The sequence below is a fragment of the Balaenoptera physalus genome (assembly GCF_965194825.1).
Source record: "Balaenoptera physalus genome assembly, chromosome: 16".
Lineage (NCBI taxonomy): Eukaryota > Metazoa > Chordata > Mammalia > Artiodactyla > Balaenopteridae > Balaenoptera > Balaenoptera physalus.
Window position 1 is genome coordinate 11,405,908 of NC_138898.1, and position 21,468 is coordinate 11,427,375.

At 46.5% G+C, this 21,468-nt stretch overlaps 1 long non-coding RNA gene across 1 annotated transcript; it reads right to left on the reverse strand.

Moving 5' to 3' along the window:
• Window positions 1-8,714: 8,714 nt before the first annotated feature.
• Window positions 8,715-21,423, reverse strand: LOC309645431. The gene is made up of 2 exons (XR_014254886.1): window positions 20,564-21,423; window positions 8,715-17,528 (listed from the first exon to the last, which is right to left on the reverse strand). It is a non-coding gene; the product is annotated as an uncharacterized lncRNA (long non-coding RNA).
• Window positions 21,424-21,468: the final 45 nt, after the last annotated feature.

Here is a 21,468-nt window from a genome sequence, read left to right on the forward strand (position 1 = left end):
ACTAAGGATCCCGCATGTCGCAACGAAGATCCTGCACGTGGCAACGAAGATCCCGCGTACCGCAACTAAGACCCGGCGCAGCCAACAGCCAAATAAATAAATAAATTTTAAAAAGTAGAACCTTCAGGATTTGCTGATAGATCCAGTTACAGAACAACCACACAATGGACCACTCTATAGCCATTTAAAGGGACAAGGTGTATGACACAAAAAGTACTAGCAACCAACAGAAAAAAAGGAGATATATTTGATACATTCAAAATTTAAAACTTCTGGGCAGTAAAGGACAAAATCAACAGAGTGGAAAGACAGCCTACAAGATACGGGAAAATATCTGCAAGTCACATATCTGATAAGAGGTTAATATCCAGAAAATATAAAGAACTCCTACAGCTCAACAACAGAAAGGGCTTCCCTGGTGGCACAGTGGTTAAGAATCCGCCTGCCAATTGCAGGGGACACACGTTCAATCCCTGGTCCGGGAAGATCCCACATGCCACAGAGCAACTTAAGCCGTGTGCCACAGCTACTGAGCCTGTGCTCTAGAGCCCACGAGCCACAACTACTGAAGCCTGCGTGCCTAGAGCCCGTGCTCCACAACAAGAGAAGCCACCGCAGTGAGAAGCCTGCACACCGCAATGAAGAGTAGCTCCTGCTCACCACAACTAAAGAAAGCCTGCGCGCAGCAACAAAGACCCAACACAGCCAAAAATAAACAAATAAATAAATTTATTAGGGGAAAAAAACAACAGAAAAACGACTCAATTAAAAATGAGCAAAGGCTTAGAAATAGACATTTCTCCAAAGAAGATACATGAATGGCCAATAAGCACACGAAGACGTTCGCAATCACCGATTATTACGGAAATGCACAAAACCACAATGATAGACTACCTCATACCCACAAGGATGGCTACCGTCAAAAGAAAGAAAAACAAAAACAAAATAACAAGTGTTGGTGATGACATGGAGAAATTGGAACCCTTTTGCATTGTTGGTGGGAATGTCAAATGGTACAACCACTGTGAGAAACAGTAAGGTGGTTCCTCAAAAAATTAAAAATAGAATTACCATACAATCCAGCAATTCCACTTCTAGGCATATACCCAAAAGAACTGAAAGTAGGGTTTTGAAAATACATTTGTACAACTATGTTCATAGCAGCAATTATTCACAATAGCTAAAAGGTGGAAACAACACGTGTCCACTGATGTATGAATGGATAAACAAAATGTGGTCTATACATACAAGGGAATGTTATTCAGCCCTTAAAAGGAAAGAAGTTCTGACACAGACTACAACATGGATGAACCTTGAGGACATTATGCTAAGAGAAATAAACCAGACACAAAAAGACAAATATTGTCTGGTTCTACTTACATGAGGTACCTAGAGCAGTTAAACTCACAGAGATGCCAAGTAGAATGGTGGTTTCCAGGGGCTGGGCAGAGGGGAAAGGGGAGTTGTTTAATGGGTACAGAGTTTCAATTTGGGAAAATGAAAAGTCCTAGAGATGGATGGTGGTGATAGTTGCACAACGGTGTGAATATATAATACTTAATGTCAGTGAACTGTAGTTAAGATGGTAAATTTTTTTGAACTTTTCTAAATTGCCGATTGATTTTAACTATTTACTTAGTAACATTTTTAGGTTACAGAAGAGTTGTAAAGACAGTACAGCATTCCCATAAAGTCTTTGTGCAGCCTCCTCTAATAATAGCATCTTACATAAATATGATACATTTATCAAAACTATTGGATTATAAGATGGTAAATTTTACAGAACTACTATATGATCCAGCAGTCTCACTCCTGGACTTGTATCTGGAAAAGACAAAAACTCAATTCAAAAAGATACATGCACCCCAATGTTCATAGCAGCACTATTTACAATAGCCAAGACATGGAAGCAACCTAAATATCTATCGATAGATGAATGGATAAAGAAGATGTGGCATATATATATATATGAATATTAGTCAGAAAAGAAACGAATGAAATAATGCCATTTGCAGCAACATGGATGGAACTAGAGAATATTATACTTAGTGAAGTAAGTCAGACAGAGAAAGACAAATACTATATGATATCACTTATATGTGGAATCTAAAAAATAATATAAATAAATCTATATACAAAACAGAAACAGACTCACAGACATAGAAAACAAACTTATAGTTACCAAAGGGGAAAGAGAGGGGGAGAGGGATAAATTAGGAGTATGGGATTGACAGATACAAACTACTATACATAAAACAGGTAAGCAACAGGATTTACTGTATAGCACAGGGAACTATATTCAACATCTTGTAATAACCTATAATGGAAAATAACCTGAAAAAATATATATATGTATATATAAAACTGAATCACTTTCTTCGCTGTACACCTGAAACTAACACAATATAGTAAATCAACTATACTTCAGGGACTTCCCTGGTAGTGCAGTGGTTAAGAATCCGCCTGCCAATGCAGGGGACACGGGTTCGATCCCTGGTCCAGGAAGATCCCACGTGCCGCGGAGCAACTAAGCCCATGCACCACAACTACTGAGCCTGCGCTCTAGAGCCCATGCACCGCAACTACTGAAGCCCACACACCCTAGAGCCCACGAGCCACAACTACTGAGCCCACGTGCCACAGTTACTGAAGCCTGTGCACCTAGAGCCCATGTTCCGCAACAAGAGAAGCCACCACAATGAGAAGAGTAGCCGCCGCTCGTCACAACTAGAGAAAGCCCGTGCGCAGCAACAAAGACCAATGCAGCCAAAAATAAATAATAAATTAGTTAATTTTAAAAAAGAATAACGTCATCTTAAAAATATATATATATACTTCAATTTTTTTCACTGGTAAATTTTATGCTATGTGAATTTTACCACAATTTTTTTTAAAGGACAAGGTAGATCTTCATATGTCAGCATGGAGAGATGCCCAGTGGCATTGTGAGGTCAAAGAAAGGCATGGCAGAGCAGCATCCTGATAGAATCATGTTTGTCTTGAAAACCTTCGCCATTAGCTAAAAAAAGTTTTAATTGTGAATTCACACAGTGTTGATGAAGGTTCAGGAAAAACGGCACACTTACACACTTTTAGTGGCTTTGCAAAGTGGTTCAGCCTCTCGTTGTACTTTGACCATAGCTATCAAAATGGGAAACATCGGGCTTCCCTGGTGGCGCAGTGGTTGAGAATCTGCCTGCCAATGCAGCAGACACGGGTTCGAGCCCTGGTCTGGGAAGATCCCACATGCCACGGAGCAACTGGGCCCGTGAGCCACAATTGCTGAGCCTGCGCGTCTGGAGCCTGTGCTCCGCAACAAGAGAGGCCGCGATGGTGAGAGGCCCGCGCACCGCGATGAAGAGTGGTTCCCACTTGCCGCAACTAGAGAAAGCCCTCGCCCAGAAACGAAGACCCAACACAGTCATAAATAAATAAATAAATAAATAAATAAAAGAACGTGAATTTCTTAAAAAAAAAAAAAAAAAAAGGGAAACATCATTGGGCCAGAAATGCTGGGCACTTACACTACAAAGACACTCACACCTGCACAAGGACAAGTGAACATTGCAATAGCAAATCTTGTGATATAACATCAGGGGCTGTTGTTTCCAGGAAATACTCTCCAGCTGCTGAAAAGAATGGGGCAGGGGCTTCCCTGGTGGTCCAGCAGTTAAGACTCCGCACTCCCGATGCAGGGGACCCGGGTTCGATCCCTGGTCAGGGAACTAGATCCCGCATGCTGCAACTAAGAGCCCGCGTGCCACAACTAAAGATCCCACATGCCGCAACTAAGACCCAGGGCAGCCAAACAAATAAATAAATATTTAAAAAGAATGGGGCAGCTCTACGGGAGAGGACCCAGACGAGCACTACCCCACCGGACCTTCTGGGATGACTGGCATATTCCACATCTGTGCTGTGCCATATGGGAGCCGCCAGCCCCATGAGGCCACTGAGCACTTGAGATGTGAGTCAGGAACTGAATTTTTTACTTCGTTCAATTTCAATTAAATTTAAGTAGCCTCCTGTGGCTAGTGATGACTGTACTGAACCACACACATCTGGGACCATCTCCAAGGCCTATCGTTAAGAGAAAAAGGCCAAGTGCAGGCCAGGATGTGTGGTGTGCAAACCCTACATCAGTGAGGGGAGATACGGAAATGTCCTCGTGTGTTTTACGAGGATGTAGTCTCCTACTGCAAGAGCCGTAAGAAGCTGGCAGCACTGGCAGCGTGGAGTTCAGGGTGCTCGGAACGTTGTGTGATAACACACCCCAAAACTTAGCGGCTAACAACAACCCCCATTTTGTTTGCTCACGATCCTGCGGGTCAGGAATTGGGACAGGGCACAAGGGGACAGCTTGTCTCTGCTCCAGGGCTGGCTGCAGGCTGGAACATCCAAGGTGACTTCTTCATTCCCACGTGTGGCACCTCAGCTAGGCTGGCCTGAATGGCTGATGGTTGCTGGAGCATGTCTGCCAGTGAGTTCTTCGCTCCCCCGTTCTCCATTATGTAGTTTCTCCCTCCACATGTGGCCTCTGCATGTGTGTTATTGTCGGGTGGCTTTCTCCGTGGCCCCTGCATGTGGTCCAAGCTGTCTCTGCTGGGGTTCTCTCCTGTGGCCCCTCCAGGTGGCCTCTCCTCATGGTCTCCCCATCACAGGAGCTGCACTCCTTACATAGCAGCTGGCTTCCCCCATGGCACAGAAGTGAAAGCTGCTAGGCCTTCTTAGGCTGAAGCCCCAAACTGGCTCGCCACCATTTCTGTCACGTTCTACTGGACAGGCCAGATGCAAGGGCTGGGGACTGCACAAGGGCACGCCTACCAGGAGGCTGGTTCACTGGGAGCCCCTAGAGGAAGTCCACTGCAGGAGGAGGGTGAGGGTCCTGAGGTGGGAGGTGGAAGACCCACCTCCTTTTCTAACTTTCAAATGTTCACCATGGATATGTATTACCTTATTACTATTTGTTTGCGTTTAGAAAGCCATGCATGGCATGGTCCTGCCTCCACACCTTTGCTCCTGCTGTTCCCTCTGCCTCTACACCCTTCCCTTCCACCTCCAGCTGAGAAATGCCCTGGGAAACTTTCCCTGAATGCCCAAGTCAAATTACTCTCCACTTCCTCTGTGCTCCCTACACCTGGTGACCACAGGATCTTATTCTCCCCCGGCTGGAGTTAGTTTTGTGTAATCTCCCTCTCCTTGGAGCCCCTCAAGGTCAGCCCAATGTAGGTCATCTCTGTACACACACACACACAGAGGACTCATGCAGGTGCTGAGTAGGTGCTCAGTGATTTGGGGGCACAACCCAGGAAAATACACACTAACCTGAACCACAGTCTCCCCACCCGGCTGGGCGCAATGCTGGCATCTCTGGTTGCACTTGTCTAGAGTCACCGACAGGTGACGACAGAGCCTAACCTCTAACCTCTGCAGCTGCTATGAGTACAGAAAGCAGGTGTAGGTGGTGAACTTGAAAGGTCAGACACCCCAGGGCAGGAAGCTCCAGGCCCAGCTTTGAAGAGAAATTTCCCATCCTTATTGCCCATTCCCCTCCTCCTCAACTTCAAAATTTGCTTCCCCCTCAAGCAATTGACTTTAATCATAGGCATGCCAACCATTCATAGGTGCAGCGACCTGATTACCTCTAAAATCTTGTGCCAAGTGAAAAGCACCAGACACAAAAGAATACATCCTGCATGACTCCCACTTATACGAAGCTCTAGAATAAGCAACATTAATATATAATGGAAAATATCAGAAGAGTGTTTGCCTCAAGCTGGGGGATTAGGGTTAGGGTTAGGGTTAGGGTTAGGGTTAGGGTTAGGGTTAGGGTTAGGGTGGGCAGGACTGAGTGGGAAAGTACAAGGGTACTTTTTGGGGTGATGGTAAATGTTCTGTATTACCTTCCCTGGGCTATCATAACAAAGCACCATAAACTAGGCCGCTTATAACAACCCACATTTATTCTCCAACAGTTCTGGGACCCAGAGGTCTGAAATCAGAGCCGTGCTCCCTCTGAAGGCTCCTCCCAGCTGCTGGTGGTTGCCAGGGATCTTTAGCATTCCTTGCCTTGGAGCTACATCACTCCACTCTCCGCCTCCATCTTCACATGGCCTTCTTCCCCTTAGGCGTGTCTGTATCCAAATCTCCTTCTTCTTTCTCTTATAAAGACACCAGTCATTGGATTTAGGGCTCACCCTAATTCAGTATGAGCCCATCTTTAACTTGGTTACATCTGAAAGACGCGATTTCAAAAATAATCCAAAGTACACCTAAGATTTGTACATTTCACTCAATGTCAGTTTTACAGACAAATATTGAACTCTAGCTTCTGGTGTGCACGCTGAAGTGTTTAGGGGTGAGGTGTACTGGTGCCTGCAATTTACTCTGCATTTCGTTGCCCTATCTCTTTGGTCTCCTTTAATTGGGAATAGTTCCTCAGTCGGTCTGCCTTTCCTGAAAATTCATGACCTCGACACTTTTGAAGAGGCCAGTTATTTTGTAGAATGTCCCTCCTGTGAGTCTGTCTAAGTTTCCTCATGGTTGGACTTAGGTACCTTTGTCAGGAACCACACAAGTGGTGGTGTGTCCTTCTCGGTGTTTTCCACCAGGAGGATCTGAGAGCCACTTGTCCCATTACTGGTAATGTTAATATTGATCACTTGGTTGAGTGATGTCTGCCAGGTTTCACCACTGTCAAGGTACTATATTTTCTCTTTGTAATGAGTAAGTATCTTGTGGGGAGATATTTTTAAACAATTTAAATATCCTGTTATTCCTCCAACTTTCACTCATTTTTCACAATTTCACTAATTTTAGCATCCATTATGATGTTTGCCTCAATCAATCTATTGCTATATAATAAATGACCCCAAAACTTAGCAGCTTAAAATAATAATCATTCATTTTCTCACTGATTCGTGAGTCAGGAATTCAGGAGCAGTTTGCCTGGAAGGTTCTGCCTTCAAGTCCTCAGAAGGTTGCAGTCAAGATGTTGGCTGGGGCTACAATTATCTGAAAGCTCAGCTGGGGCTGAAGCATCACTGTCCAGTAGGAAGAGTAGAATGTGAGCCACAATGGGAATCCCATGTTTAATGTTCTTCTTTTTTTTTTGGCTGTGCCACGCAGCATGTGGGATCTTAGATCCCCAACCAGGAATCAAACACATGCCCCTTGCACTGGAAGCACAGAGTCTTAGCCACTGGACCGCCAGGGAAGTCCCAATGTTCAAGTCCCAGTAGAAAAGGATACAGGTGGAATTCGTTTTAGTAATATATTTTATCGAGCCCAATATATCTAAAATCTCATTTCAACATATTGTCAATATAAAAAAATATTAATGAGATATTTGACATCTGTGGCCCTACGTGGCCAGTGGGTATCGTAGCAGATGGCTCGGTGCTGAGGGATCTGCTTCCAAGACGACTCCTTTATGTGGCCGTGTGGGCGGCCATGCTCCGCTCCCCACCACATGGGCCTCTTCCTAGGGCTGCTTGAGGGTCCTCATGACATGGAAGTTGTCCTCCCCAGAAAGACTGATCGGAGCGAAAGAGCAAGGAGAAAGCACAACGCTTTTTATTACCTAGTTTTCCGACAGAGCATCCCTTCTACCATATTCCATTTATTAGAATCGAATCACTGAGTCCAGCCCCTACTCAAGAGGAAGTGAATTCAATTCCACCTTCTGAAGAGTGTCAAAGAATTGGTAGCCGTATCCTAAAAGCACCACACCATTTATTTGTTTATTCACTTGTATCAGTATGGACTCATGGATTTTACTTTATTCCAGGGGTTATAAATCCATCATTACCATTATTTGCTTTGATGCTCAAATTGGCCCTGATTTGGCTAGTGTCAGCCCCTTTCAGCTGGCTCCTGTGTCCTTTTATCACGTCCCCGTCATTCTTGGAGCATGTCCTTATTTTCTGACACAACAAGATGTTCCAGGCTCAATTTCTACTTTTCTTACCCCAGCCCTCGTTCCTTTCAGTGGCAAGAATCTGGGTGCTGTCCAACATTAATCCTTACCAATCTCATAGGTGTAAAGTGATAGCCCCTGGTTGTTTTCATTCGCATTTCCTATTACTAGTGAGTTTGAGCCTTCCTCCCATGCTTGTGGTTTTCCTCTTCTGTAAATTGCTCTTCACGTCCATTGCCCTTTTTCCATTGGGGCTGCTGTCTTTTCTGTTGTTGTTTGCAGGAGTTTCTCATATATTCTAAGCACTGCAGTCTTAGACACTGCAATGTCTTCACACTTAACATCTGCCTATTAACTTTGTCTATAGGGTCCTTTGGTCAGAATTCCTTCATTTTGATATAATCAAAATAATTTTTATTGGGGTTTTTTTTTTGCCTTTTATACATTTGTGCTTTTTATTGTGGTAAAAAATAGATAACATAAAATTTACCATTTTAGTTACTTTAAGGGTACAATTCAGTGGTGTTAAATACATTCACCATGTTGTGCAACCATCACCACTGTCCACATCCAGAAATTTTTCATCATCCCAAACAGAAACTCTGTTCCAATTAAACACTAATCCTCCTTCCATCTTCTTCCCCACAGCCTCTGGAAACCTCTAATTTGCTTTCTATCTCTATGAATTTGACTGCTCAGGTATAAGTGAAATCATAGAATATTTTTCCTTTTGTGACTAGCTTATTCCCCTTAGCATAATATTTTCAAGGTCCATCCATATTGTAGCACATGTCAAAATTTCATTTCTTTTTTTCTAAATTTATTTATTTTATTTATTTATTTTCGGCTGCATTGGGTCTTCGTCGCTGCACGCAGGCTTTCTCTAGTTGTGGTGAGCGGGGGCTACTCTTCGTTGCGGTGCGCGGGCTTCCCACTGAGGTGGCTTCTCTTGTGGCGGAGCACGGGCTCTAGGTGCGCAGCCTCAGTAGTTGTGGCGCGCGGGCTCAGTAGCTGTGGCACATGAGCTTAGTTGCTCTGCAGCACATGGGATCTTCCTGGACCAGGGCTCGAACCTGTGTCCCCTGCATTGGCAGGCAGATTCTTAACCACTGCGCCACCAAGGAAGTCCAAAATTTCATTTCTTTTCATGGCTGAATAGCATTCCATCGTGTATATATAACTTCTACTAATTTTTATAATTTTGCACCTCATGTTAAGCCTTTAATCCATCTAGAATCCACCTTTGTGGATCTCTCACTGGCCAATGGAAGTCAGCTGACCTGGAGCCTGGGAAATGCAGCCTGCAGACGCCAGCCCCTCTGAAACTCAGAACAGAACCAGGGAAGGGCAGAACAAGCATCTGAGGGCAAGGAGGACCAGTCCCTCCCAAAAATTCAGTATGAATTAAAGATCCAGTTTTATTTGGGGCCACTTTCCCAACACCATCTTCTGAACAGTCTCTCCTGGGCCGCGGGGCTGCCGTTCTTGTGTCGTTACTTCTCAGGTATCCACGGACTGCTCCGCCATCACTGCTCTGCCTCGCTGGTCTGTCTGTCCTTGCACCAGCACCCACACAGCTTCTACTATAATGGCATACGTCTTCCAACTGCTGATGGGGAAGCCCCTTCTTTACTCTTCTTTTCTAAGGTCGTGGCTAAGTTCTTTCCACGCCACATCTCATCAAATCCTCAAAACAGCCCTGTGTCAAGGGGTACAATCCTTATCCTCACAGGACAGGTGAGGAAACTGAGGCCTCAGGGAGGGAAAGTGACTTGATGAAGTTTACAGAGCTGACAAATGGCAGAACTAGGACAAAGCAAGGCGTATCTGACTCGAGGGCTGCCCTTTGATCCCCAGCACCCAGCTGCCTCTCCCATTTGTAGTCTGCCAGGTTCTTATCTGTAAGAAGGGGGAAAGGGCTGGAAAGGCCTGCTGGGCTGGCCACCTGCCAGTTTGCTTGCATATCAGGAAGGGAAACCACTCATATCAGGAAAGGAAACCACTGAGCATTTAAACAGAGAGACTTTCCGACAGGGAATTGGTTACAAAGATGATGCAGGAGCCCAGAAGCCAACCAAGAAATTGTGAAGAATCTCAGAATTCGCAGCAGCAAAGTCACTGCCACTTCTAAGCTGGAGGGCCCGAGGGAGGAAGTAACATTACAGTACCCCGGGGCCTGTGGTCACTCAGCAAAGCGGGAAACACAGTGGACTGTCCTGTGGGAGTTGGAGCCGTGCAGAAGACTCAATTGTTGATGGAGATGCAGCCCAAGGTGTAAGGAGACAGGGAAAAATACTTCTCCCTTCCTCAAACCTCCAGTCTCCCACCAGGATCTCTCACTGGCCAATGGAGCCTGGGAAATGCAGCCTGCAGAGGCCAGCCCCTCTGCAACTCAGAACAAAACCAGGGAAGGGCAGAACAAGCATCTGAGGGCAAGGAGGACCAGTCCCTCCCCAAAAGGACCTCCCTTCTTGGTCCCAGTTCCCACCAGGCAGTCCCCACCATGGCTCCAGCCCTGGCTTCTTGGATCTAGTGATACCACATCCTCCTGTCCCTCTGACCTCCCGCTGTAGCTCATCCTGGGGTACCTCCTCCTGCCCTTTTGGCATCTCAGCTCTTCCATCATCTGTATAAGCAATTCCTTGTATTTCATCTTCTGTTTGAAATGCCTAGAGTGGTCTCCATTTTCCAGACTGGATCCTCGCTAATACAGCCATGCCATAATTCAGAGAATGGCCACAGTGCTACATGCTAAGTTTGTGGACTGACTGAGTAATGAACCAGAGGGGAGGGCAGAAATTAGGTGTACTGAGTCCCCGAGGCAGGGCCAATCCCAGGCACAGTGCAGACCAAGCTGCAGAGCAACCGCAGCAATCCCAAGGCTGACTCTGGGTCTACACAGTTGCTGGGGATTCCCAAATCAGGACCCAGGCACAGCTGAGAGGCTCCATGTGGTTCTGGGCCAAGGAAACCAGCTTCTATTAAGGGCCTCCTGTGTGCCTGTCTGTATTCATATATCACCCCCTGTTAGTTTTCTAGGGCTGCCATAACAAAGTACCACAGACTGGGTGGCTTAAACCACAGACATTTACTTTCTCACAGTTCTGGAGGCTGGAAGTCTGAGATCAAGGTGTCTGCAGGGTTGTTTTCTTCTGAGGGCTCTCTCTCAGCTCAGAGATGGCCGTCTTCTCCCTGTGTGCTCATACCCTCTTCCCTCTGTGCATCTGTGTGTCCTAATCCCCTCTTCTTATAAGGACACCAGTCATATTGGACTAGGACCCACCCTAGTGACCTTGTTTTAATTTAATCATCTCTTTGAAGACTTATCTCCAAATACAGTCACACTTTGAGATGCTGGAGGCCAAGACTTCAACATATGACTGGAGTGGGGGAGCACAGTTCAGCCCATGTTAACCCCCAATCGCACAACGTGGACATTATCAGCCCTGTTTTCCAAATGAGGAAATGGAGGCCCAGACAGTGATTTGCCCAAGGCCACCCAGAGCTGGGTCAACTCAAGTCCAGGCTCTTCACCTGTCAGGCCCCAAAAAATCTTCTCTCACTCTCTGTGATTTCCTCAGACCCTGGGAAATGGATTCCAGTCTTCCCTTTAATTCTTTTCCTTTGTGTCACGAGACAGTGATCCACCATGTATTGAGCACGTATTATGGAGCAGGCTCTTCCACTGGCATTTTGTATGTTTTCTACATATACAAGATGCCTCTTCTTCAAGCCTCTGCTCAAACCTCCTCAGGGACGCCCCCCCCCACTCCCCGAGCCCCTTATTTGTAACAGTGCCTCCACCCACACAGATCCATCTCCTGCTTTATTTTCCTTTACAGAGTGATCAGTACCTGAAAATATCTTATATGTGTGTTTATTTTTTTATAGTCTTCCCCCAACGAGACTCCATGAGGGCAGGACTCAGGTCTTGGTGTATCCCTAGTGCCGCGATGAGATTCATTATAGGTGCTTAACGTTAGTTCAATAAATAATCAAATGAATGAATGCTCTCGTCAAATCCTCACCAGACATCTGTATGATGAGGGCCCTAGGATCCTCATTTTATTAAAGAAGAAACTAAGCCTCAGAGAAAGTCCCAAGCTCACCCAGCTAGCAGATAGTGAAGCTGGAATTTGAACCCAGGTCTGTATTCTCAGCCTCCGCACCCAGGCCAATCTCCTCGCTTTGGCCTTCCTTCTAAATCTCTCCTTGCTCTGTGGCTTCCCAAATTACCCTCACAGCTACCCTGAACCTCTTGTTCTGGAAATTCCAATTCCTCACTGAGCTGGGCTGCAGTATCATTTTGTGCCAGCAGGTGTCACCAGAGAATTCCTCATGGCCACAATCAGCTGTCCAGCACACCAGAGCATGAACCTGCCAGAGTTTATTCAATCACCTTTAAGGATATTTCCAAGTTTTTGCTCCGCAAACCAGTCTGCAGCTACATCCTTGCACCTGTGTTCATCGGCTATGGGGTGAGAATTTCTCTGGGAATGGATTCCTAGAAATGGAATTCCAGAGAGAAATGAACATCTTTAAATTGCATAGATTCCATGAACTTGCTTAGCCTGGTTTACAACCCAGGAGTGTGGGGCCCAGAGAGGGCACGTGGCTTACCCAGGGGCACACAGCAAGCTAGTACAAGGGCCTGGTTTGAAACTGGCTCCACTGGCCATGAATTTTTCCATGCACTTGGAAGATACTTCCACCTAGGATGAAGTGCCATCTTTGTGCATTTTTTACATATTTATGGGGCTGGATCTGACTACTCCTTCTGTCATTCAATCATCTACTTGTTCATTTAACAAATGCATTGGTGAGATACAGGCTCAATGCTGTAAGAATGGCTCAAATGACAAATGTCTACAAGACAAGAAAATAGTTTATTTTCCTCTCTCACATCAATCTGAACGAAAGCAGACTTGGATGGTGGCTTTATGGTATCAGGGACCCAGACTCTTTTCTATCTTATAGCTCTTCCATCTTCAACCAGCAGTTTCCATCTCATGGCCCAAGATGGCTGCTCTAGCATTGCCATCACATCTACATTCCTGCCAGTGGGTAGTAGAGAAAAAGAAGTAGAAGTCAACTTCTTTAAGGGCACAAACCAGATGTTTTGTGCCACTTCCACTCTCATCCTATTGGCTGGAATTAGTCATATGTCCTATATTGCTGCAAGGGAGGCTGGGAACAGTAGTCATTAGGTAACATAGCTGGGCAGCCATCATGTTTTCTTCTAAAATTCGGTGATCTATTACCAATGAATATACTGTCCAGTCTCTGATGCTCATACATTTTCTGGGCACCTACTATGTGTGGGAGAAGGTGCAGCAGACTGGAAATAGCACAAACTTTGGAATTTGACTCGTCTTGGGTTTGAATCCCAATTTTGCCTTTCCCAGCTGTGTGTCATGACCTCTCTGAGCCTCAGTTTCCTCATTTAAAAAATGGAGACAAAAGGGACTTCCCTGGTGGTCCAGTGGTTAAGAATCCGCCTGCCAATGCAGGGGACACGGGTTCGAGCCCTGGTCCAGGAAGATCCCACATGCCGCGGAGCAACTAAGCCCGTGTGCCACAACTACTAAGCCTGCGCTCTAGAGCCCACGAGCCACAACTACTGAGCCTGCATGCCACAACTACTGAAGCCCGCATGCCTAGAGCCCGTGCTCCACAACAAGAGAAGCCACCACAATGAGAAACCCGTGTGCCGCAATGAAGAGTAGCCCCTGCTCGCCGCAACTAGAGAAAGCCCGCGCACAGCAATGAAGACCCAATGCAGCCAAAAATAAATAAATAAACAAATAAATAATTTTTAAAAAAGAAAAGAAATGGTAGCTGCTTTTAAAATGAGCTATACCCTGAGCCACACTCCCAAGGGCCAGAGGTGACTCAGCAGAGGCCCTGCCCTCGATTCCAGTGGAAAGACATTCCAGGGCAGCCTCCTGTCGATAAAAGATCAGAGACATGTCCGTGCATAATCCCAATGCATCAATCATGCATGAGTCAGAGCAGTTATGCCCATAAGTCATAAAGCAGCAGCTGGGCCCAGGATTCTTGGCATCCTTCCAAGCCCATCTCCCCAACCCCATTTTACAGAGGAGCAAACAGAGCCAAAGGAAGAGCTGCGAGCACAGCATGACTACACTGTTTTATTTTATCAGTCTCCTCCTAATGGGGCGTGGGTTGGTTCCACTTTGGAGCCATCGTAAACAGACTTGGCTGAGCCTCCCTATGCCTATAGGAGCAGGGTTTTCCAGGGTAGCTGGGGAAAAAGAATTGCTGGGGTGAATCGTGGATCCAGGGGGTGCTCCAACTGCAACAGAGGGAGGCGTCTCTCCCGAATTTACTTATAGGTCACAGTTTTCCAACCTCAGCACTACTGACATTTTGGAGCAGAGAATTCTCTGCTGGGGCGGGGGGGCTGTTCTGTGCCTGGTAGGATGTTTGGCAGCATTCCTGGCATCTACCCACAAGATGCCAGTAGCATATCACCACCCCCAGTTGTGACAACCACAAATGCCTCCAGACATTGCCAAATGTCCCCTGGGGGGCAAAATCATTCCCAGTTGAGAATCACTGCTCTCAATGCACAGAGCCTGCAGCAGGGTTTATAAGCACAGATTCTTTAAGCAGATTTATAGATGTTATTGATTTTCTTCTCTTTGGACAGGTGCACGCGTTTTATCTCTTTGGAAGGAGTCCATGACCTTGGTAGTCACTGGTTCAAGAATAAAGATTTCAGGGACTTCCCTGGTGGCACAGTGGTTAAGAATCCGCCTGCCAATGCAGGGGACACGGGTTCGAGCCCTGGTCCGGTAAGATCCCACATGCCGCGGAGCAACTAAGCCGTGTGCCACAACTACTTAGCCTGCACTCTAGAGCCCGCAAGCCACAACTACTGAGCCCGCGAGCCACAACTACTGAGCCCGCGTGCCTAGAGCCCATGCTCTGCAACAAGAAAAGCTACAGCAATGAGAAGTCTGCACACCACAATGAAGAGTAGCCCCCACCCACCGCAACTAGAGAAAGCCCGCACGCAGCAACGAAGACCCAACACAGCCAAAAATAAATAAATAAATTAATAACAAAAATAATTAAGTTAAAAAAAAGATTATTAAAAAAAAGAATAAGGATTTCAGGTTATTATTGGGATAATTAGTGGGATTTGAATATGGAGAATAAGAATGATATTATAACATTGTATCAGCATTGAATTTCCTGGTTTTGAAAACTATACAGCGGTCATGTAAGAGAATGTCCTGGTTCTTAGGAGATGCACACTAAAGTAATTAGGAGTAAAAGGACATTGTATCTTTTTTTGTGTAACTGACTCTCAAATGGTTCAGAAAAATTACACACATAGAGAAAAAGAATGATAAATCAAATGTAGCAAAATGTTGACAATTGGGGGATCTGAGTGAAGGAGATACATGGAAAGTTGCTGTACTATTCTTGCAACTTTTCTGTAAATTTTAAATTATTTTTTAGAAATTATTATTTTAAAAGGGTTTTTAGAAATCACCATCTAGTTTTTAAAACATGGTTTTAATCTGTTATCCTCCCTGCTCCCAAGAAAAAGGTGCATGATTGTGCCCAGGAGCTGGGACCCATTCAGGTCGCAGCCCCAAGAATCTCCCAGAAAGGGTTCTCTTTGCTTTTATTTGGGTATGTAAAATGCCCAGAAAGAAGCTCCACCCAGCATTAACAGTGGTTAGTAATGGCCCCTACCTAGCCCCAGTTTTGTTCAAATGTCCACGCCTCCCCCAGGAGCCCAGTTGGCTCAGGAAAGTGACCCCATCCCCAGATCCTTAGAAGGGCCTGAGGGGTCTAAAGGGAAACTTTTTCCCCTCCTAGTGACTGGTCCAGGAACGGGCATGTGATGCAAGGGAGCCAATGAGGAACAAGGAGCCTTCAGGCTGGTTTTTTTACTTCTTTTGATGAATAAAATGAAAGAAGTGACTTATGAGACATCTGAGCCTAGCACTCTTGGATGCTGCCCTGATAACACCATGTGAAGAAGCCCATCTAGCCTTCTGGAAGATGAGAGGCCACAAACAGAACTGAGATGCCCCAGCCAACAACCAGCACACACAGCTGGATGTATGAATGAGCACAGCTGGAAGCTGAATGAAGCTGCAAGAGTGAGACCAGGTGAAACCAGCAGCGGAACCACTAGCCAATCCACAGAGTTGTAAGGAGTAATAATCAACGCTGTTTTAAGCAACCGTTTGGGGATGATGTGAAGATTCGGTGAGGTTATAACATGACACAGAAAGTGCTCAAATACATGCTGGTCATTATTGCTGACCACGTATTACTGTTCTCATCCCCATGCCGATCACCCCCTCTGTTTTTCTCCACCTAATGAAGCTCTCCCTATCATCCTCCACCCATCTCTTACCGTGCTTCATTTCTCCACATCACCTGTCCCTACCTGACGTTAGATTATCTTTTTACCTGTTTATTGTCTGTCTCTCTTGCAACTGGGAGGGTAGGGACCACTGCTGTATGGCCAGCATCTTACACAGCATCCGGCCCACAGCAGGTCTCAGTAAAGATTTGGTGAATAAGTGAATGGAGCAATTCGGATCAACATGATTTGAGGCAAGTCATGGGGGGCTTCATCCCCCAACACTGTGACACCTTGGGGTATCCAGGTCGGGTGGCTTTGCAGCCTGCATCTCAAAGCTAGCAGGAGCTGGAGAACAGAGACCTGAAGGAGAAGGGGCCAGCCACCTGACTCTCCAGGGAGCTCATGCACCAGGAAGCAGGTACAGTGACGGCAAAGGCCCAGCAGTGGATGACAGCGCGAGATGTCAGGAGACGAGGCTGGAGAGTCAGCAAGGCCTCGACTGTCAGGTGAGGGTGTGGATCTCACCCCACCGCCCCCATAGTCAAGTGTAACAAACGTTTCTGCAGCGTATCCTGCCTGGCAGGTACCCCACCTCTCACTGTGTTCACTGTGAACCTTACAACAAGCCTATGAAGTGCTGTTCTTTCCATTTCACGGAAGGAAAATAGACCCACAGAGGCTCAGAAACACAGCTGTGAAACTCCAAGCTTCAAAGGCCAGGCTCCTTCCACTGCCCATTGCTGCCCTTGGCCTTTGTCCCCATCTTAGGTGTGTAATTCTGCTTCTTCCCTCCTTTCTGACTTTGCTCTAACTTGATGACCAAAATTATATGTCATTCTCTAGGCCAGAAAAACTACTTGAAGCCACTGAACATCTCAGCTTGGGGCGTCCAACCTGCACCTTACATGCAGTATGCCCAAAACAGAACTCCTGGTCTCCCCCGCTCCCCAAACCTGCTCCCACCTTGTTCTTCACCAGCTCAGTCAATGGCACCTCCATCCTTCCAGTGGTTCAGGCTAGAAACCTAAGAGTCATCCTCGACTTCTCTCTCCCTCACCCCACATGCCATCAACCAGCAAGTCCCGGCCACTCCACTTTCAAAATGCAACCAGAATCCACCACTTCTCCCACCTCCACAATCACCCTGGTCTGACCCTCCATCCCCTCCTACCTGGACTATTGCAGTCACCTCCTCTCTGGTCTCCTGCTTCTGCACGGTCTGTGAGTCCACCTCTCACATGCAGCCCGAGGATCCTATTAAAATATAAAGTCAAGGTCACTGTACAATTCTTTACCAGAATTGCCCAATAGAACTTTCTGCGATGGTGGAAATGTTCTAAATCTGCACTAATTCATTACCCACCAGCCACATGTGACTATTGAGCACTTGAAATGTGCAGAGTATAACTGAAAGACTGAAATTTTAATTTTATTTACTTTATTAGCCACCCTCTGTTGGCAAGACTGTGGGAAACAGGGACTCTTGAACACAGATGGTGGGAGTATAAATTAGAATATGATTCTAATGGCTACTTACCGACCGATAGGTTTATCTATATCTAGCAAAATGACAAAGCAGTTAACATTTGTCAGAACAACCCCACTTCAGGAGTCCGACAGATCTACCTTCACATGCAAAAATGACATTAAGTAAACCATCTATAACATCCAAAGATAGGAAATGACCCACGTGTCCATCAATAAACAGCTAGTTAAATGAATTATGGTCCAGCCACACAGTGGAATACAAAGAAGTTACAAAAATGAATGAGGAAATAATGACCCCCTAAAGCACAAGGAAAAAACTAAATTAGACCATCAAAAGTAAAAACATTTTTGTGCATCAAAGGACACTATCAAGAAAGTGAAGGCAACCAACGGAATGAGAGAAAATATTTGCAAACTATGTCTCTGATAAGGGTCTAGTGTCCAGAATATATCAAGAACTTTTACAATTCAACAATAAAAAGACAACCCAATTGTTAAATGGGCAAAGGATTTGAATAAATTTGGATTTATTTCTCCAAAGATATACACAAATGGCCAATAAGCACATGAAAAGATGCTCAACATCACTAGTCATTAGGGAAATGTAAATCAAAACCACAGTGAGATACCAGTTCACATCTATTAGGATGGTTACAACCAAAAACAGAAAATAACAAATGTTGGCGAGGAGGTAGAACAACTGGACCGCTCACACATCGCTGGTGGGGATGTAAACTAGTACACCTGCCATGGAGAACAGTTTGGCATTCCTCAAAAAGTTAAAGTTACCATTTGACCCAGCAATTCCACTTCTAGGTATATACCCAAGAGAAATAAAAACATATGTCCACACAAAAATCTGTACATGAATGTTCATGGCAGCACTATTTATAACAGTCAAAGGTGGAAACAACCCAAATGTTCATCAACTGAATGTGTAAACAAAATGAAGACTATTCATCCAATGGAATGTTGATGGCCATAAAAAGGAATGAAGGGCTTCCCTGGTGGCGCAGTGGTTGAGAGTCTGCCTGCCAATGCAGGGGACATGGGTTCGGGCCCTGGTCTGGGAAGATCCCACATGCCGCGGAGCGACTGGGCCCGTGAGCCACAGCTACTGAGCCTGCGCGTCTGGAGCCTGTGCTCCGCAACAAGAGAGGCCGCGACAGTGAGAGGCCCGCGAACCGCGATGAAGAGTGGCCCCCGCTCGCCGCAACTAGAGAAAGCCCTCGCACAGAAGCGAAGACCCAACACAGCTAAAAATAAATAATTTATAAAAAAAAAAAAAAAAAAAGGAATGAAGTCCTACAAAATGAATGAACCTTGAAAAAATTATGCAGAGTGAAAGAAGTAAGACCAAAAAAGGCCACATATTGTATGATTCCATTATATTATATGAATATATACTTTTTTTTACTTTCAAAGCATGTGAATGTCCTACATATTAAAAATAAAATTATTTTTTTAAATATAAATCAGGTCATGTAATTCCTCTATTCAAAACCTTAGAATTCCCCAGCAGTCCAGTGGTTAGGACTCCACGTTTTCACTACTGAGGGCGCGGGTTTGATCCTTGGTCGGGGAACTAGGATCCTGCAAGCTGCTCAGTGCAGCCAAAAAAAAAAAAAAAAATTAAAAGGGAATTCCCTGGCGGTCCAGTGGTTAGGGCTCTGCACTTCCACTGCAAAGGGCACGGGTTCGATCCCTGGTTGGGGAACTAAGATCCTGCATGCTGTGCAGCATGGCCAAAACAAACACAAACAAACCTTAGAGAGAAGAGATTTCTCAGTTCATTTTAGGTAAAAACCAAAACCCTCTAAACCCTTTCAAGACCCTACCCTATCTGCTCCTCTCCCTTCCTCTCTGACCTCACCTCCTCTCACCTTCCCCTCTCTCACCTACTTCGTGTCTCACTGGCCAACTTGCTGTTCCTGGACATGGCAAGCATGTTCCTGCCTCAGGACCCTTGCACTTGCTGTTCCCTTGGCTTGGAACAATTTGCCCCCAGATATTTGCATAGTTGGCTCCATCTCCTTTAGGTCTTGGCTCAAATGTCACTTTCTTGAACAGGCCTCCCCTGACTCACACCCCCACCTCCCAGGAGACTCTGTCATGTTCCCTGCTGTTTCCCTAGAACAACCTGGGCCAGATTGGTGCTTAATAAATGTGTTCAATGAATGAATGAATGAACTGTTTGTCCATCACCCATCTTGTGCTGACCACTAGGGGAGCTCCAGACACCAGCAGTAACCAGCCCATCTCAGCCTGCTTGGAGGTCTGGGACACATGCAGAGAGCTTAGAAAGGTGTTTCCCTGAAATCTGAAATCCAGCCCTCACGAAGGCAAGCCACCTTAATCTCCTGGATTGAAAAATTGAACTAAGCTAAAAATAAGGCAAGGCCAGCCAGTTTTGCCAGAATTCACCAGGATTTAGGCTGCAACCTGTCCCTACCATGGAAGCACACTTTTCTTTCCTGAAGGTATAGAAGGAAACAGGGAAGGAGAATGGACCTGGCTGGGGATGGTGGCCTCCCAGGGCGTGAACACCCAGGAAACACACCTGGGATGACCGGCTTTTCCTAGCAGCAGAAGAATCCAGGGCTTAAACCCTCAGAAAACCAGAACAAGGGTGGTGCCTCCAAAAGACATTCTAGAAGGGTTCTCATCTCCCCACCCTGCTCCCCCTGGGCACCTCTTGGGTCCTTCCACGGCCTCCAGAACAGCTCCCATTTGGTGACACCAGACGGAATTTATGTGAGCAATTACTGTGTACTTTGTAGTCAGCTTGACCGGTCATTTACCTGCTGAGGAAGTAAAGTCATTTGGCTGAGACTTCATTCATTCATCAAGCATTTACTGAGCCCTACGCTGATCCAGACATGGAGGTTCAGCTGTGAACCAAGCAAGTCCCAGCCCTCAGGAGCTTGTTTTCTGGTGGCGGAGACACGAACTGTAAGTTCACTGCCTACGACAAGCACTGAGAAGACGGGGTGATGTCACAGTGACTGGAGGAGTGGGCACCTCTCAGCGGCGTGGTGAGGGCGGACCTCTGAGGAGGCAACACCACTCCTTATCATGAGTAAAAATATGCTGCGGTCTAGCTTGGCCCGGCGCCTAACAGATATTAAGCGCTCACCAAATCTTACAGTGACTCTCATCAGTCTACTGTCCTCTCCCTCAAGAGAACAGGCGCTCCCGGACACACAGCACGAGCTGTCACACAGTAGGGGTACGCTCGGTCCTCGTAACCTCTGCACGCGGTAGGGCTCAGAAGTCGGTCCAGTGTGAATCGGGCCCGGCCAGGGACACGGTTCAAAGTGCCCACCAAGCCCTGGCTCCTCCGCCCCGCCCAGGCGCCCTCCGCTCAAGTTCCTTGCACACAATAGGCGCTTGGCTGTGCGTGCTGAAGAGACGCCCGCTTCTGGGTCCGCCGGCGCAAGACCTCGGCCCTTTGCACCGGTGGGTAAACCGAGCCCGAGGTGGGTGACGACGCTGCCCGAGCTTCCGTGCGGCTGGCGACCAGGCCGGAGGCGGAGGCGAAGGCGGAGCGGTACTGGCAGGGAGGCGCCTCCACCCCACAACTTCCGCACCCAGCTGCGCCAGCTGCGGACCTGACCCCCGCGCGGCGCGGTTGGTTGCGGCTCGGCGGTCGCTGATTGGCTGACGTGTCCCCGGCGCGGGTCCCGATTGGCTGTGACGCGCGGCC